The sequence below is a fragment of the Lissotriton helveticus genome, chromosome 12 (assembly GCF_964261635.1).
Source record: "Lissotriton helveticus chromosome 12, aLisHel1.1, whole genome shotgun sequence".
In the NCBI taxonomy this organism is placed as follows: domain Eukaryota; kingdom Metazoa; phylum Chordata; class Amphibia; order Caudata; family Salamandridae; genus Lissotriton; species Lissotriton helveticus.
This window is the reverse complement of record NC_136073.1, coordinates 843,080,985-843,093,133: the sequence shown is the minus strand read 5'-3', so window position 1 is coordinate 843,093,133 and position 12,149 is coordinate 843,080,985. Positions and strand designations below refer to the sequence as shown.

Below are 12,149 nucleotides of genomic sequence, written 5' to 3'. Positions count from 1 at the left end.
AATATCGATATCTGCTGTTATTGATGTGCTTGCTATTTGGGAGTGCGCTGGCTTCCTTCAACTCTGGGTCCGTCGCGCGCGCACTGTTTAAAGTGAAAGTACGCCGCCATGCGCGCGCTCACATCTCTTGAAGGAGCCACAGTTGAAGGAAGCCAGCGTGTTTAAGATGGCGGCAGACTGTCCACTGTCCGTACGGACATGCGCATGCTGTCTGCTTTGGACAGACGGCGAGAGCAGCCATCTTTGTCCATGCAAACGAGTGCATGCAAGCATTGGGGAGAATTGATTCCAAAAGGTCCTCTCCATGGCGAGGGCAGCGCATGCGCTACTTTCGCTAGGCAAGACCTAAAAAGGAATATGATTGATCACTGTTAGGGATAAACAATGTGGTCTCTGGACTTTTCACACCCTGCAAGCTCATGCAGAATCAGTGTAACTGCAGAGACAGAGGAACTCTTTCTCCACTACTGGGTGGCTTTAAAAGTTCAATAATGTCTTTATTACATTGTGTGAAATATTGTATGTTTTTTATTGTATGGCTTTTTTTGTAAAGCTGAACCAATACACTTGATAGCTTGATTGATTGACAGTATGTGCGTCAATCCTTTTTTCTCTGCATTCCCTCCAGCATGTGTCGAGTACGGTGCATTAAAAGTGTTTAGCCTCAATAATGTATAGTGCTGCCTATAAAGGATTTTCAAGTTAGCCTAATTCCCGCTGGCACTGTGAGTGCCACTACTTATATGTCTCAGGATTTGCTCCCAGCCTTTAGGTGAGAGCTCCACCCCAATTCCAGCTGGGACTGAAAGGCCCACTTTAGCAAAATGTCTGGCACTTGTAGGAACTGGCAGAGCCTCGCTTCAAGTGGGCGTCAGGCTCAAACAAATGCACCAGTTTTCAAAGCTCGGGGGCTTTCTCCCTAACCTCGGTTGAATCAAACCATGGAGTACCGAGTGACATAACTGCCGATAATAACTTTGTCCAGTTTCTTTAATGGTGAAGTCCTTTATAATTTGCTTAAAAGGGGTTGACTTTCTCATTGTCAAATTTATATGCTTTATGCACCTCTTTTATCAATAAATAAGGCCAGCTTGCCAAGCCCAGGCCTAAAGTCTGAGTTCCCTAATAGAGGTATAAATGGGAAAGGATAGCTCAACAGACCCATCATTAGCTTCCCAAACTGGTAATGTCACACTCAGTAGGGAGGTATCCGCTATCACTCCCGCCGTGTCCCTGCCTTAATCTACAAAAGCTCCCATAAAGATCTTCCCGTGAGAGTGGGCCCCAGAAAACACCACTGCTTCTCAGTCACCTCTCTGTGCCACTCTCACATGTACGACAACTCTGCATCTCTGTAGTACGTAGTCTTGCCCGCATGCCCAAGTACAGGGTTTCTTGTTTAGCAGGCCCTACTACCTCCCAATCTCATTTTCTTCCATCCTCAGAGTCAATGCAGGGTTGTAGTGGGAGCGCAGCCACCCTTTGCTGACCGCTCACCAGTTGGCCACTCGCTCTCCCTCATGTTTGCCCCAGTTCTCCCTCTGTCATTTGGATCCTCCTCAACTTTTCCCAGTCATTGTTATGGGCCTGGAGGCTGCGTCTCTACTGCCACTTCCGCTCCACTTTCCCTAGTCACTTTTCAAGACATTCAAACCCACTCTGCCACTGCGAGGGATATCCTGCTTGCATGCTTCGTAGGTGATCACTGTGGCCAGGCTAGGTCCATCATTTTGGAACCACCACAGAGTGCAAATAGATGACTACCGAACAAGCCTCCGTGGCTTCAAATGCTGTCTTTCCACATCAATACTATTTATTCAGCTCAGAAGCATTACTCACACTAGTTCACCAATGCCTGGAATGGCCATGTATGGGCGTTCAGCAAGGCGGCGAGCAGAGAGACATGTTCTATCCGCCACAATCTTGCCTTTGTGGTGCTTTCAGACAAGCTGTTACCTGGAGGAGGCATGGGACTAAGCAATCAAAGTCAGTGGTGTACTAATGTCCACCCTGACTGAGGAGTCTCCATATACTTAAGTATAGGCTTTTTTAGTAATTGGGAGAGGGGCGGATTGGAGGGACTGGAAAATTACGAATACTTTTGAATAAAGGGGAGGGGTTAAGGGAGGAGTAACGAGGGGCCTAGGGAAGGGTTTAAGGAGGGACGTACACCCATCCACAAAGAAGTAAGCCTATTGCTTTTCACAAACTGAACTTCTAAAGTTACTACAGCCAAAAAGGACACAATACAGAGGTAAATTTACTCCAACTCAGAGCTGAAATAAGTCCAGCACCACACATGGACAACCCTTGGTAATGCAACACCCTCTCATAGAAATCAGTAGATGTAGAGACTAAAAAAAAACATAGGAAAGTATGTTAAATTAAATTATTTAAACAATGTACACATATCAATACATTTATTTGAATGTTTAAAATTATCTAAAAATTGAAAAATGTATTTCTTAATTTAAAAAATATTTTAATGACCATTTTTATTTCAAAATTAATGTGTTAAAGTATAGGGAAAGGTAAAAAAAGTTTATTAAACTTGAAAAACAAATAGTAAAAAATATTGAAATATTATCAGAAATCAATTGTATATATTTATTTTAAACGTAGAACAAACTAAAATGTGCTACAACACTATTAACTTAAATTTGAATTAAATATTTAATTATTTTACATATATTATATGAAATAGAATTTCTTTTTCTGAAGTTTTAATTAAAACAAATTCCCACCTAGAATAAAAAGTATATTTGATTTTATGTATTGAAAATATTTAAAGTGATGTATAGAATTCTTTAAAAATAATGTAACTATATGTTAATAAAATTATCATTTGTATTGACTATATATAAGAGTATAAAAAGATTGTGTACTGAGAGCCGCAATCCTGAAACTCCCTTGGTGCATCCTTGAAGAGAGAAAACATTTATTTAGAAGTAAAAGATAACTAAGAGCAACTATTAACATCCAGAGGGTACAGTGTGATAATATATTGCTGGGTGTTTTGTTTTTAAGGCATGAGCAAAGTGGGCAACTGCCCAGGCCCTGTCCTCCAAAGGGGCTCTCTGTTAAAGTGAATGTGGACCTCAGACGTCCCACCATAATAACAGTGTTCATAGAAAAAGTCTTCCTTTTAATGTGACTGCTTGCCATGCAGTCTTACGTGTAGCTTAGTGTACCTGACTAGATGTCCGACACAGTGACGGCAAGCACGGATCAGAGGTAGGGGGGCGGGGTCAGGTGTAGGAGGGTGGGACACAAGGGGAGCGTGTGTTAAAAAATAAAATGAAAAACGTACCTTCTCGCCGCTTCCTTGGCGCGTCTCTCCTCTGTAGACCTCCCTTGTTGGCCTGAACAGGAATCACACCCAGCATCCCGGTCAGCCAACCACAACACTGCTTTAGCAGCATTGTGATTGGTCTGAGTGCCGTGTTTCGGCGCTCAGACGCTGACTGGAAGCCAGGACATATTCTCCACGCAGGCTGTAATGCAGCCTGCATGGGAAACATGCAAAGTGCGCAAGACTGTTTGGCCCGCCTGAGAGGGCTAGCCAAGCAGTCATGGTGAACTTAGGAGGGTGCTACCACTCCTCCCCTGCCCCCGCCCCGCACGCAAATCTGCGACAGTAGGAGAAAATAAAATGATAATAACGCAAGTTATCATTTTGTTTTCCCTTTATTTCAGTACTGAAAAGCAGTGGGCGATGCTCCTCTGTCTTAGCGGAGGAGCCGCCACTGGCACGACATTAACTCTCCCACTCTCACGCAGTTATAGGCCCTTTAAATAAACTTAAAAACACAAATTCAAAGAGTTGGATTCATTGGAAGAGGTGGTTTAGATGTGAATTGTTTGGGTGTGATGGCAGTGTAGCGTTGGAAAACCCTTGGGTGTGGAGCGAAGATGGACAAGCAGTTCTCTTTACATATTTAATACAATAGTAGCAGTCTGGGGTGGTGGGAGAGTCTCCACAGTCACAAAGCCGTGTCTGTTGCTAGTCATCCATGCTGGCGACCTTGCCAGAGGAGATCGTCAGGGGATTGAAGGGGCTTTAGCACCCCAACATTAAGGTCATCTGTGTTTTATGTTAGCAGGTCGGGTAAGGCCCCAAACCATACCTCCGTACATGATGGTCTACGTATTTCAACCAGTGCTTAATTTGTAAAATATGAAGTGCCAGGGCTCTGACCAGGAGGCCACTGCAGCTTGCACCACCCATCGCACCTGCCATCTCTGCCAAAACAACTACTGACAATCTCTCTCACATATGATTGTGACAGTTCAGAATATTCCAGGTCCCCAAAGGTAAGGGAATGGCTGTGGAGGCAGGTATTAGTATATTTTTTAATGTATATTGTTTTCCTAAACAACAGTTCACTGCTCATCTCTAAATTACATGAGCAGCGCCACCCTGTGGCAGACTGCCCTAAGTGTGGTCTTGACAATTAGGTGCCGGTGCCGAGCACCGGAAACCAGTTAAGTGCTGGTGCTCAGCACCGGAAAGCTCTGGCCCAAATTAAGCACTGATTTCAACGCCTCGTCAGGGGTAGTAAGCGCTATATGAACTAAATTACAATTACTTTAGGCAAACAGATGCACTGTGTAACTTTGCTCTGCAATGGTATAAAATATGTAACACAATAACTCTTATGAATTAAATGCTCTCGCCTGACATTTGCTGTGACGTACAGGTCGTGTGTTCCAGTCCCTGAAAGCCCAACTAAACTTTCCTCCTTCTACATTCAGAACTGAGCACCTTTGAGTAGTGTAATAGAAATACCAGAGTAGCTTAAATTGGTCAATAGTGACACCTGTGACTTAAAACACTACCTGCAAAACTGTGTACAAATGTATACATTTATATATATATATATATATATATATATATATATATATATATATATATATATATATATATATATATATTGTGCTCCAATTCTTCCGTATTATCAGAGAATTACCCACACTCACGGGGTTGATATTTCCAAGGTTGCTTTATTCAGACATATATATATATGAATATATAGTAGCCCTGTGTGGTGACATGTTCACAAGCTCTGTCTCACTAAGCACTAAACCCATCCAAGTGTTGGGATGAGGACATTGCTGGATTTGGGGCCAGCTACTCATTGGAAGGTGAGACTAGTCGCCACTTTTGCAGGGGAATACAATTTCCCAGCTTTATAGAATTCTCTGTTGACTGTTAAGCAGGGGCGGACCCTGCATTAGAGCGGGGAGCGCCGTTGCCCCGCCACACCCCAAAAATTAAACGATAAGAAAACGGGTTTTCAATTCGTATTATTATCGTTTTGCTTTAATCCCCTAGACCTGCTCCCAGGACTCTAACAAGTCTTGGGGACGGATCCAGGGGAATGACACTGTGGTTGGGGAGTGGTAGTGCACTCCCTCGTCTCTTGAGTAAATCAGGGGTAATCTAAGTATGGCCCGGGGGCCACTTGTGGCACTCACAACCATTACACGCGGCCCCCTGGTGAACCGCAGCACTGGGCTACTGGTTACTTTACTACACACTAACATTCAGAAAGAACAGGCAAGCGTGTATCTACATGTTAACTAAAGTAGAGGAAACAAAGCAAAGAAACAGTCATGCTGCTCCCCCACTCTGACAATCATGCCATTAGTGAACCAAGACATTAGAAGTAATGGGGTAACCCAGTGACCCTGAGAACCTGGGTGAGGTAATTAAACCAAAAACAATGGTTCCGTTGGGAATCCCAATTAAATTGAGAAAAGTATTGAATACTTAAACACAGCTATATCCCATGAGGATATAAGAGAAATACACACAGACCATAAGAGTTATATAGATAAATCTGCTGTATTAACGTTTTGGTGACTTAATTCACAGTTTTATCAATGCTGTCCAAACAAAAAACATAACACATGGACTGAATATACATTGGGTGAGTGAGTGACTGGTGACAAAGTGCTGAACTTCAATAAGTTAAGTGCAAACAATGGTCATACATAAAGAGGGAACTTTACATGACAGTGTGTCCACATTCAAATACAGTAGTCTCAAACAAGGTAGCTTATTTCTTTGTTTTGTTGGGACTCCATGTGGACTGATACCAAAACAGAACGTCAACGTTTTGACCCTAGATAAATGCGCTTATTGTGAGCATCAATGGCGGGTCTTCATCAGGACTGCAAGAAGGTAGGACAGCCTTCCTGTGGGTTTTGATTTCTTCTAACTGTTCTTGTTAAAGCAGGGTGGAGAGTGTCAGCCGACACACTCCCAGTGCGTGATTCGCGCGAGTATTTCTGTTGTTCTAAAACGTAATCTTTAACACCAGCCGGTGTGAAGATCTTGAGTGGCAGTGCCGCCTTTGCGATCACTCACTTTTTTTTTTTTTTTTTTTTTTAAAACACTTTATTAAGGCAGATGTTGCAATCCACAGCAGTAAACCAGCACTGTGACAAAGGCTGTACATACGGCATTCAAACAGCTTAGGCAGCAGAATAATGAGTACAGCAGGAAGTATATTCGGGTTGCACCATAGAGCACTGTAAATGTTACAATAGAAAAGTTTTCTGATAAGGCAACTGAAATACAAATAAAACATAACCAATATTTCAAAAAGCAAAGAAATGATAAACGGGACAGTAATCATAATCAGATTGCAAGACCAGCACAGTAAGACTTTCTGTATCACGTCAAGTGACGCCGTTGACAATAACCACATTGCGATCACTCACTTCACTGTGCGGACTTCTCATTCCGTCTGTCTCCACGAGGACGTCTTGATTCCGTCTGCCCAAGATGGTAACTGGTTTTCGAACCAAGAGGCAAGTCATTTGTCATGTACACCCTGTGGGTGGCCTAGGTGGGTTTTATACATAGAACAACATTTAATCTATTTAATCAAACACAAGAGGTTTTGTGCTGTACACATCCTGAACTCATGGATTTCGAGATGCTCTCATATGTGATCATGAAGAAAAAGAAGGCAAAGTGAAATAAAACAATTGCCTAAGATCACTCAGTGGTCAAGTCAGAAGCTGGGATTGATCCCCGGCTTTATAGTTCACATTGTGCATTTCGACCACTGGATGGGTAACTCTTTCACTATTGTGTTTTATATCAAACGTGGATTCTTTGTCTTTAATTCTTGGTGCATGAGGTGAAAGCACGGGTGGCAGACAGAAGCCACTTGAAGGATCGGTTCATTTTGAGCTTGAGGATCTGGGAGAACTTCCAGCTGAGCCAGACCTCTGGCTCGTGCTTGGCTCGAGACTTCAGTGGTTCACCCACATCTATCACATAGGACAACGGCATGTTGAGGATATGATATGACTTTCAACAAAAGAGTCAGTGCCGTACCAACACCACAGTGCAGGACCCTTGCCTGGCTCAAAATTCAGACATGTTTCACTGCACCATATTTTGGTCATTGGACCATGAGACTGGGTGTTCTCTTCCCCGTGGGTAAAATCAAATGATTGTTGGCTTACAGTCCTGTTTTCTTACAACATACTTACTACCAGTGTGTGTTCATTTTGATTCGTGTTTTTCATATTTCTGCTAAAAAAAAGGATCTGAGAAATATGTTCAGGAAGTGATTACCAATAGTGCACAATGTGTCACAAGGGGGGGGGGGGCAAGATTTATAAAAAACATATCTTCTGGTTCCGTAGTTTCCACAACTGGGTTGTGAGTGGTTCTGGCAGTAAGACTCTGGGACTACTCTCACCAAAGAATGCCACTATGCTATGACACCTGACCAGACTTTAAATACGGAGCTCACAACCAGCATATTTGTCACAGCCGTAAAGCCAGGATTAAACGTCACTTCTCCTAAAGCCATTGCTACAGGCATAAGGAGATTGTGAGGCCTAAGATTCTGTTTCATTCCAATATAAGATGCCAGTAACTTTCTTTGTACTCTTGACTCGCCAAAGGTAATGCTAGCAAACGGTTAGCAAAGCTTACTCTAGGCAGAGTTATTCAAACTGTGGGGGGCGCGACGCCATCTCAGGGGGGGCGCGCACTCCACCAGCACCATAAAATTTCACCTTTCATTGTTTCCCACGGTGGCGAGGCAGAGTGGAGCTGCAGGGGCCCTAAGAAGGGGTGAAGACTATCAACACCTCATTAACATGTCAAAAGGTCTTTAAAAGATGGGAAACACCCATTACATCGATGTCAAAAGATCGCGGTGCCATCACACCACGACTTTTACATCGCAGTACCGTTTGAATCGCATTCATTCACCATGCATGCGACAACGGCGCGATGCCGTTAACATCGCATGCGATTACAACGCTTACCGCGACTGTCAACTTATTGTAATGCGGTAACTTATTGTAATGCGGTGTCAAATGCCAAACACAAGCACGAGGCTAGGTTCCTGCAGTGTCAACTTATTGTAATGCACAAGAGGTTCCTGCTCTGGTCGAGGCTTTGGAAACATGCAAGTACGGCATGAAAAACAAAACACAAGCACGAGGCTTTGTGAAATAACTATAATTATGCATGAAATAAGTATAATTCTGCATTACATTATTGTGTGCCAAGAGGTTGGTGGTGGATGTATGGGTGATGGGATGGATGGATGGATGGATGGATGCCTGATGGGGGGATGGGTGCATGATGGATGGGTGGATGGTGTATGGGGGGATGGATGGATGGATGAATGATGGAATATATGGATGGATGCATTATGGATGGATGCATGATGGGTGAATGGATGGATGGATGGGTGGGTGCATGATGGATGCATGGATGGATGATGGATGGGTGGATGTATGGGTGCATGGATGCATGATGTGTGGCTGGTGGATGTATAGGGGGATGGATGGATGGGTGCATGATGGGTGGATGGGTGAATGATGGATGGATGCATGATGGATGGATGGGTGCATGTGGATGTATGGATGGATGGATGGACTCATGATGGATGGATGGGTGCATGATGGATGCATGGATGGATGATGGATGGGTGGAAGGATGGGTGCATGGATGCATGATGTGTGGGTGGTGGATGTATGGGGGGATGGATGGATGCATGATGGATGGATGATGGATGAATGATGGATGGATGGATGAATGATGGATGGATGCATGATGGATGGATGGATGGATGAATGAGGGCATAATGGATGGGTGGATGGGTGGGTGCATGATGGATGGATGGATGGGTGGATGGATGCATGGATGCTGCGATGCCAAACACAAGCACGAGGCTTTGAAAACAGGCAAGTACGGCATGAAAAACTAAACACAAGCACGAAGCTTTGTTCCTGAGGTTCCTGCGATGCCAAACACAAGCACGAGGCTTTGGAAACATGCAAGTACGGCATGAAAAACTAAACACAAGCACGAAGCTTTGTTCCTGAGGTTCTTGCGATGCCAAACACAAGCACGAGGCTTTGGAAACATGCAAGTACGGCCTGAATAAATGCGGTGAAATAAAAATGCGATGAAATAAATGTAACTCTACAGTGCTTCTCAGTGGAGAGCATAGTCTTTGAATGGTACTCATTTTATTGACCACAGAAGTTTCTTTGAGGAGGCTTTGCAAGAATTAAGTGGATAACCCGTTACAATTTGCACACATTTTATCTTGAAAAATGTAGTTTTGGACTGTGTAGTAAGCCTCTGTCATTTCACCGCACCAACTCGCAAACCTGCAGTTTTCTAAACACTCTTCCTGTGTTTAACATTATTAGCCAGATATGGACTTGGAAATGCGGATGACGGTCGATTATGTAGAATACCAGGTTCCAGAATTTTTTGTCAAGTGGTGGGGGGGCCCGACATCTAAATAAATTCAGCTGGGGGGGCTCAACCTAAAAAAGTTTGAAGACCTCTGCTCTAGGGTTTAGTAGAGGGATAGTAAGTGATATACAGCATAACGTGGTATTGTCAGATCTGAGACTCTTCTAGACACTAGGGGCTTAATTTAGAGGGTCGCATGGAGTGAACCCCTAAAAATTACTCCAGGGCTCACTGTCTCCACTGTGTACATGCTTTGCCTCCCCGAGGCCCACCTTACTCTGCTGCCCTCACACTTACTCCCACCTTACTCTGCTGCCCTCACATTTACTCCCACACCGCTGGCATTAATGTGGCACTCGGTTGAACCACAGACTATACTTTTTGGTCCCTGGGAAAATGTTTGAGTCCCCATGTAATAAAAGGAATGGCCAGCTGTTCCCTGGCGCTCCCCTAGCTGTTCACAGTCACTAGGATCAGAGCTTTATTGGTGAACCTAATGACTGCCACCACTTCTCCCAGACGTGTCACTCCGGTGTCAGCCAATAAGCGACCCGGGGCCTCTGCGCAGAGACGCACTGGCCTCTGGCGAACTCTAGAGACCTCCCCACAGCCAGGCCGCTGGAAGTCCAGGGGGTCTCAGAGATGTGAAGACATGGTCTAATGAACCTGCTGGCCACCACTGTCCCTTTCACACCCTCCGGGGAGAGTACCTCTAGCATATCACAGCACGTCAACGCTTCAGAGAAGGGGCCCACCAATCTGGCACCCATACAGTAACACTTCAGCAGCAGGGTTGGCGTCCCTTGTGTGCGAGGACAGCTGGAACCAAGAGGCAGAAGGGATGCAACACACCTGACACGTGGGGATCAATTGTAACGCAATCAACTCTCCGCGCTCTTCATCTGTATTGTTTCATGTCAGAGACATAGCAAATGCCATCTTTCTGCTATCAAACTACAAGGCTTGAAGCCATTCTTAATCCCTTGAGCAGCGCCCCCCAGATTCAAGGGGTGCGGCACCCGAGAGATGGATTTACATGTTTCCACATCTTCGGGCGCCTCATCCCATGATTTTATGGAGTGTGAGTGTCCTTGTGTGTGTGCGCTTGATGTGTGTGAGTGGGGAGGAGGTCTCCCTCCTTACCTTGCTTCCTGGTCCTCGGCTGTCTGGAGATGGCCCGGCTCCCGGCTCCCTGCTTCTGCCGCTCTGCACACAGGGCGAGGTGTGGCGAGCGCACCTGAGCCCTGTGGGATTTTATATGCGGCGCTGCCTCGCAGAGGGGAGGAGGCACGAGCAGATCACCTGCAGAGGACACCTGTCCCCAGACAATACCTGCGTGTTTGCATCGAAACCCGGCCGTGTGTGCACACAGCCACGATCACACTGGCGGAACCCGGCCGTGTGTGCACACAGCCACGATCACACTGGCGGCACACAGCCACGATCACACTGGCGGAACCCGGCCGTGTGTGAACCCGGCCGTGTGTGCACACACAGCCACGATCACACTGGCGGAACTTGGCCGTGTGTGCACACAGCCACAATCACACTGGCGGAACCCGGCCATGTGTGCACACACAGCCACGATCACACTGGCGGCACACAGCCACGATCACACTGGCGGAACCCGGCCGTGTGTGCACACACAGCCACGATCACACTGGCGGAACCCGGCCATGTGTGCACACACAGCCACGATCATACTGGCGCAACCTGTCCCACACTGGCGGACCCTGGCCGTGTGTGCACACAGCCACTTTCATATTGGCGGAACCTGGCCGTGTGTGCACACAGCCACGATCACACTGGCGGAACTTGGCCCTGACACACAGGGGGGGGGGGCTGAAGCTCATTGAGCCCAATAGGCGTTGCGCGCCTGACCCAAACCATATAGTGCACGTGTTCACTCACCAACACCATCTACGCAACTGCTACAAATGAATGCATAGGCATAAAGAGAGCACGCAGACCTAGGAAGGCACAGCGCCCCGTTGAACACACACACACAGAGTGATGAAAACGCTGCCACTGTCCGATATCAAATATCCTAAGCCATACTGATAGAGGCAGGATTACCCTTATCTTGTACACGCCACGGGGCGCACGGACTGACGCACAACCCCGGGGAGCCATCATTGGCACACAGAGGAGCGCACAGAAACGCACAGACAGACCGGCCTTCTACGCTGTGACAGGTGCATCGAGCCCTGCAGCGAGGAGTCCCAGCCCTCGCGGGGCTTTGCAAGGGGACATTGTGATGCCAACAGTCCAGTAGTCCCTGGTGTGTTGTACCGGTGTGGGCGCACAATGAGGAATAACCAGGCGGAGGTCTGTTTTCAGGGCACGGCCCGTGGTTCCTTAGTCACCGCCGCCTCTTCTGCAGTGCAAACCGAGGGCG

General features: G+C 46.1%; 2 protein-coding genes across 3 annotated transcripts in view; one reads left to right on the top strand and one right to left on the bottom strand.

The window, feature by feature from the left end:
- LOC144798879 (phospholipid-transporting ATPase IK-like) overlaps positions 1–10,952 on the bottom strand; it is a 441,858-nt gene extending 430,906 nt beyond the window's left edge. The window contains exon 1 of the mRNA XM_078669971.1: positions 10,895–10,952. The gene's annotated coding sequence lies outside the window, so the exon portion shown is untranslated. The remainder of the gene's footprint in view (positions 1–10,894) is intronic.
- LOC144798880 (phospholipid-transporting ATPase IK-like) overlaps positions 1–12,149 on the top strand; it is a 694,664-nt gene that overhangs the window by 173,200 nt on the left and 509,315 nt on the right. The gene's annotated exons all lie outside the window — the stretch shown is intronic.